Raw genomic sequence first — 6705 nt, 5'->3', positions numbered from 1 at the left:
GGTACCCTGGATCTCAGCTAAGCCTGCTGGGTTGAGAGGTTTAGGAAGAGGTTGGGGCAACAAAGCAGAGACCAACTGGAGCTGGGTGTGGTCAGGGCACCACAGGAGCTGCAGCTAAAATGACAGGTGGCTCTAGGAGTAGCAGCAGGTAGAGACACCCCTTCATTTGGGAAAGAGAGCCTGCTGCAGTTAGCCCTTCCAGGACCCTCCCGTCCATAGCCTCCACCATCCCCAGTAACAGTGAATCCTTCTCAGGGCCTGATGGTGGTAACCCCTGATCTACCTGGTACCTACCTAACCACCCCCACGGTGGTCCTGGCTCAGCCAGAACAAGAGGAGCCCTCTCCAGGACACCTCCAACTTTACAAAAGAATTTAACAAATATAGCTGGTTCCAGTATTCCATTTTTACTTGGACTTTTCCTTTAGTATGCAAACAAGGCATTATTTCTTCCATCTTAAAAAAAAAGAAAAATCTCTCCCTTTTCCTTTTCATCATCACTGCCTTTCTCGCCTTTCCTTTACAACTAAACTGAAAGCTTTCTTTCCCTGAACTCACTCTTATATTCCTATCTCATTTCTTATGAAAATATTTGTCAGGCTTTTGCCACTAATCCACTGAAATCTTCATTGTCAAGTTCACAAATTACCTCCGGGTCACTAAATCCAACCTCAGACCCCTTCTTATTTGCTCTGTTATCAGCAGCATTTGACACAATTGTGTTTCTTACCTTCCCTTGAAAAACTTCTTCCCTTGACTTACAGGATTTTTTTTCCCCTGTGCAACACTGGGTGTTGCATCTGAGGCTCCTAAGATGTTTTCTCCACATTTTCCCAGATGTTGCCCCCCATTTTATAATTGGTGTAACCTGAGGCCTCATTTCTTGGACCACATCTTTCCAATATTCTCCTTCTTAATCATCTCTTCCAGAGCCCTGGATTTAAATACTATCTGTATGCAGATTATTCCTAGTTTTATATTTTTAGCTGCTCCACTGTGCTGACTTCAAATCCATTGTCGTTCAGTCACCAAGTCATGTCCAACTCTTCATGATCCCATGGACTACAGCATGCCAGCCCTCCCTGTCTCTCACCATTTTCCAGAGTTTCCCCAAGTTCATGTCCATTGCATCGGTGATGCCATCCAACCATCTCATCCTCTATCACCCTCTTCTCCTGCTGCCCTCAATCTTTCTCAGCATCAGGGTCTTTTCCAATGAGTCAGCTGTTCACATCAGGTGGCCAAAGTAATGGCCATATATCAAAAACTATATATTCAGCTATCTACTCACTTGGATATCAATTAAGCATGTGAAACTTGTCAAAAGTCAAACTCATTTCCCTCTATTATGACAAACAAAGTCTCCTCCTCCTACTGTTTTCCACAGCTCAGAAAATGTTTTCTCTATTTCTTCAATTTTTAGTTCATTTCCTTCACCTCTTTTTTTTTCCTGAATCTGTAAACCCTACTATCACTATCTCAACACATTATCTCTGGGCACCTTGCCATCTTATTTAACCAAGATTATTGAAAATCTCTGAAGTTGTATTTTTTCTCTTTTCTTAATACCCATTTGGTGTATTTAATATAAAGCTGTCAGTGATCCTGAAAGGACATTCCTCAGAGTATGTCATTCTGCTCAATGTCTTCTAATGGTTCCATGTCGCTCTGTGTACATGGTCATTATCTGTCATAGCTTATAAAGGTACACATAGTCCAGTTTCCTTTCTATCTAAGAATTCACAACCTATAACCCTCTTTCCATTTTCTTCACAGGACTCTAGCTCTTCCTTACCAAAGGCACACCAGGCTTCCCTGGTGGTCTAGTGGTAAAGAATCTGCTTGCAGGGGACACTGGTTTGATCCCTTGTCCAGGAAGATTCCACATACCAAAGGGGAACCAAGCCCTAGTGTTACAACTACTGAGCCTGCACTCCGGAGCCCATAAGCCACAACTAGTAAGGTCTGTGTACCTAGAGCCGGTGCTCTGTTAACAAGATAAGCCACCACAATGAGAAGCTCATGCACTGCAAAAAAGAGTAGCCCTTGCTTACCAAGAATAGAGAAAGCATATGTGTAGCAATGAATATCCAGCCTAACCAAATTAAGTAAGTAAATAGTTTTTTCTTTAAAAAAAAAAAAGCACACCAAGTACATCTATACTGAATGACGTTTGCCCTTATTGTATTCTCTGCCTAAAAAGCCTTCCCACAGTTTTATATGCATGTCACTATCTCACTATCTATCCCTCAGTTACTTTGACCTCTCTATTTAAAATTCCCAAATCACTTCTTTGCTGCCACTCTATACCCACTTCTCTTTATTATTAGTTTCTCCATAGTTCAGTTCAGTTCAGTTCATTTCAGTCTCTCCGTCGTGACCGACTCTTTGCGACCCATGAACCACAGCACGCCAGGCCTCCCTGTCCATCACCAACTCCTGGAGTTCACTCAACCTCATGTCCACAGAGTCAGTGATGCCATGCAGCCATCTCATTCTCTGTCGTCCCCTTCTCCTCCCGCCCCCAATACTTCCCAGCATCAGTCTTTTCCAGTGAGTCAACTCGTCGCATGAGGTGGCCAAAGTATTGTAGTTTCAGCTTTAGCATCAGTCCTTCCAATGAACACCCAGGATTGATCTCCTTTAGAATGGACTACCCATTACTATTTAATATTCTACATATTATACCTTTTCCTTTGTGGGGCCTTTGCTCCTATCCACATGTCCATAAGTCATTTGATCTATACCATGAGATCCTTGAAACTGGGTCCAATCCAAAACATCCCTGTGCATATTTGGTCCATGCCAAATGGTTTTGGACAGGACCAAACCTCAAGGACTGTTTGGTGTGGACCAAGTGTCTCCATGAAAATTGTGGACTGGATCAAACATAAGCAAATCCACTATCCTATTTTTGGCTTCCCAGTTTACTTCAGTGTAACTTTCCTAAAAGAAATCATTGTTCATTTTAATAAATGAACAAGAATGATAAGAATAATATCTGATTTGCATTTTTCTACTAATTAGTGATGTGAGCATCTTTTCATGTGCCTTATGGCCATCTGTATGTCTTCTTTGGAAAAATGTCTATTTACATCTTCTGTCCATTTTATTGATTGAGTTGTTTGCTTGTTTGTTTGATTGAGCTGTATGAGTTAAGTATTTGCATATTTTGGAAATTAATCACTTGTCAATAATACAATAAAGTGTCACTCCACACTAGTCAGAATGGCTATCTTTAAAAAGTCTACAAAGAATAAGTGATAGAAAGAGTATGGGGAAAAAAAGAGCCCTCCTATGCTGTTTTAGTGGGAATGTAAATTGAACCAGCCACTACGGAAAAGAATGTGGAGGTTCCTCTAAAGCCTAAAAATAGAGCTATCATATGATCCTGCAATCCCACTTTTGGACTTTTTTGGAAGACAATCATAATTCAAAAAGACACATGTACCCCAATGTTCATCATAGCACTATTTACAATAGCTAAGACATCAAAGCAACCTAAATGTCTATTGACACATAAATGGATAAAGAAGATGTGGTACATATATACAATGGAATATTCAGTTCAGTTCAGTTCAGTCGCTCAGTCGTGTCCGAATCTCCACGACCCCATGAATCACAGCACGCCAGGCCTCCCTGTCCATCACCAACTCCCGGAGTTCACTCAAACTCATGTCCACAGAGTCGGTGATGCCATCCAGCCATCTCATTCTCGGTCGTCCCTTCTCCTCCCGCCCCCAACCTTTCCTAGCATCAGAGTCTTTTCCAGTGAGTCAACTCATCGCATGAGGTGGCCAAAGTATTGCAGTTTCAGCTTTAGCATCAGTCCTTCCAATGAACACCCAGTATTGATCTCCCTTAGAATGGACTGGTTGGATCTCCTTGCGGTACAAGGGACTCTCAAGAGTCTTCTCCAACACCACAGTTCAAAAGCAACAATGGAATATCACTCAGTAATAAAAAGGAATAAGATAATACCGTTTGTAGCAACATGGATGGACCTAGAGGCTACCATACTTAGTGAAGTTAATTCAGACAAAGACATATATCATATGATATCACATATGTGGAATCTAAAACTGATATAAATGAACTTATCTACAAAGCAGAAAGAGATTCACAAACATAGAAAAAACTTGTGGTTCCAAAGGGGGAAATGTGAGGGGATAAATTAGGCATTTGGGAGCAAAACATACACACTATTATATATCAAATATATAAGTAACATAATATATATATAGGGCTTCCCTGGTGGCTCAGACGGTAAAGCATCAGCCTGCAGTGCAGGAGACCTGGGTTCAATTCCTGGGTCGGGAAGATCCCCTAGAGAAGGAAGCACAACCCACTCCAGTATCCTTGCCTGGGGAATCCCATGGACAGAGGAGACTTCACTCAATATATGTATATGTATTAAATATATAACAAATATATAAGGACCTACTGTATACCACACTCGATATTTTGTAATAACCTACATGAGAAAAGAATCTGAAAAAGAACATAGTTACATATATGTGTATGTGTAGATAAAATTGAGTCACTTTGATGTACATTAGATGTACACAATATTGAAAATCAATTATACTTCAATAAAAAATAAATATTTTTTAAAAAGAATAACATGTGCATTATGTTAGGCAAATATTAGGAAAAAGCAAATTAACACTTGATTTTCTATGAATGTCTCTCTGCATGTCTTCAATGCCTCAACACTTTCTGTAGAGATATGTTGCCAGAGTTGGTGCATAGAACAAAATTTTTGGTTTATGAGAACAGAAACCCCCTTTAACAATATATCTGCTATATTAGCCCCATTGGGAAAAGAATATGTGGAGCCTAAATGAAGCAATAGAAACAATAAGATATTAAACTCAATTTTTAAATTAATATTTACCTTCAAGTTAAATATGAAAACGAAGGAAAATCTGACTCTATGTTCTTTTAAATTTCACTATGAAGTAATTATTGGGTATAAAAGATATTCATACCATGGTTTCATAGTTTCCTTTTTAGTTCTTTTTTCTTTAATATTGAATGATTGCATTGTATTGGGTACTTATGAGAGAAAGTTTGTTAAGGAGTTTCCTGAGTGTACTACTCAATTTCCCTGTTCAGTTCAGTTCAGTTCAGTTCAGTCGCTCAGTCGTGTCCGACTCTCCGCGACCCCATGAATCACAGCACGCCAGGCCTCCCTGTCCATCACCAACTCCCGGAGTTCACTCAAACTCATGTCCACAGAGTCGGTGATGCCATCCAGCCATCTCATTCTTTGTCGTCCCCTTCTCCTCCCGCCCCCAACCTTTCCCAGCATCAGAGTCTTTTCCAGTGAGTCAACTCGTCGCATGAGGTGGCCAAAGTATTGTAGTTTCAGCTTTAGCATCAGTCCCTCCAATGAACATCCAGGATTGATCTCCTCTAGAATGGACTGAGAGGCAACTATTGCAATTAGAAGATGAAGGAACTGAACTTTTATTCATCCAGTAAAAGAATGAAGACATAATTAGGCAGGAGGGCATGCAAATATTGCCCTTATAAATTGATTTCCAAGCATAATTGTACTTTACTGCTTATTAATATGCTCATATCTTAATAAAATGTACCAAGAATAGTCTAAGTCTACGAGCTCTGTATTTCCAAATATTTTATTTAATGTTTGAGAGGAAGACAATTGGAACATGTAGGATAAATAAATAAAAACTTTAACCGCAGTTTCATCAAATACTAAATTGTCTCTAGAGCAACATAAAAGCTTATACTCTCCAATAAGAATCTTCATTTGAAGAATGAATCATCTTGGAATTCTTATTGAATATTTAACTCTCTAAACCAAGTTTGTCTTTACATTCAGCAAGTTTGTTGCCTAAATTTGTCTTAGAAGAACCTAGAAACTGATCAATAACAAGTAAGAATGAAAACATTCTAAATGACCTAGCATTTCCACTCTGAGTAAAAATAATAGAACTCAAATTATTAGAGTTGTGATTTTCATTAAGCTGAAGATTCACTTATTTTCTAAAGGAATAATTAACTAATACTTTCCATATAAATCATCAAACTTTAGATAGTATTATAATGCAAAATTATAACCCAGAGCACATTGAGTTTTGAATTGCAATTTGAAGGAAATTATTTCAAGATGTTTAGAAACTAATATGTTAAGATAATGAATAGCAGAATATTACCATTTACCAATCATATACTTAAATGAAAAAATCTCTAATGTCATGCATCTAGTTTGCATAAATGAATTATGCATAAAACTAGAAAATATTGAATTTAGTAAAATTAATAATGTCCCTCTGAAAACATATGTCCTATTTATAATTATTAATTTATTAAAGTTAATTATGCTAATTTCATCATATTCTAAAGTTTAAATTAAATTTTTGTTCTCATCTACTTCAAAATACAAGACCACTAAAAGACTACCAAAAAATTTAATTTATTTCTTTTATTTTGCCAGTTAAGAAAATAACAAAATAATGTTTCAAATGATGAACTTCCTATTCTTAGGTGATGTAAAATATATATATTTATATCTATATTTCGAAGAAGGCACTGGCGATGCACTCCAGTACTCCTGCCTGGAAAATCCCATGGACGGAGGAGTTTAGTAGGCTGCAGTCCATGGGGTCGTGCAGAGTCAGACATGACTGAGCAACTTCACTTTCCCTTTTCCCTTTCATGCATTGGAGAAGGAAA

The sequence above is a fragment of the Moschus berezovskii genome, chromosome 19 (assembly GCF_049115385.1).
Source record: "Moschus berezovskii isolate FMDL1 chromosome 19, NW_MosBer_1.0, whole genome shotgun sequence".
In the NCBI taxonomy this organism is placed as follows: Eukaryota; Metazoa; Chordata; class Mammalia; order Artiodactyla; family Moschidae; genus Moschus; species Moschus berezovskii.
Note: the sequence above shows the minus strand (reverse complement) of the source record.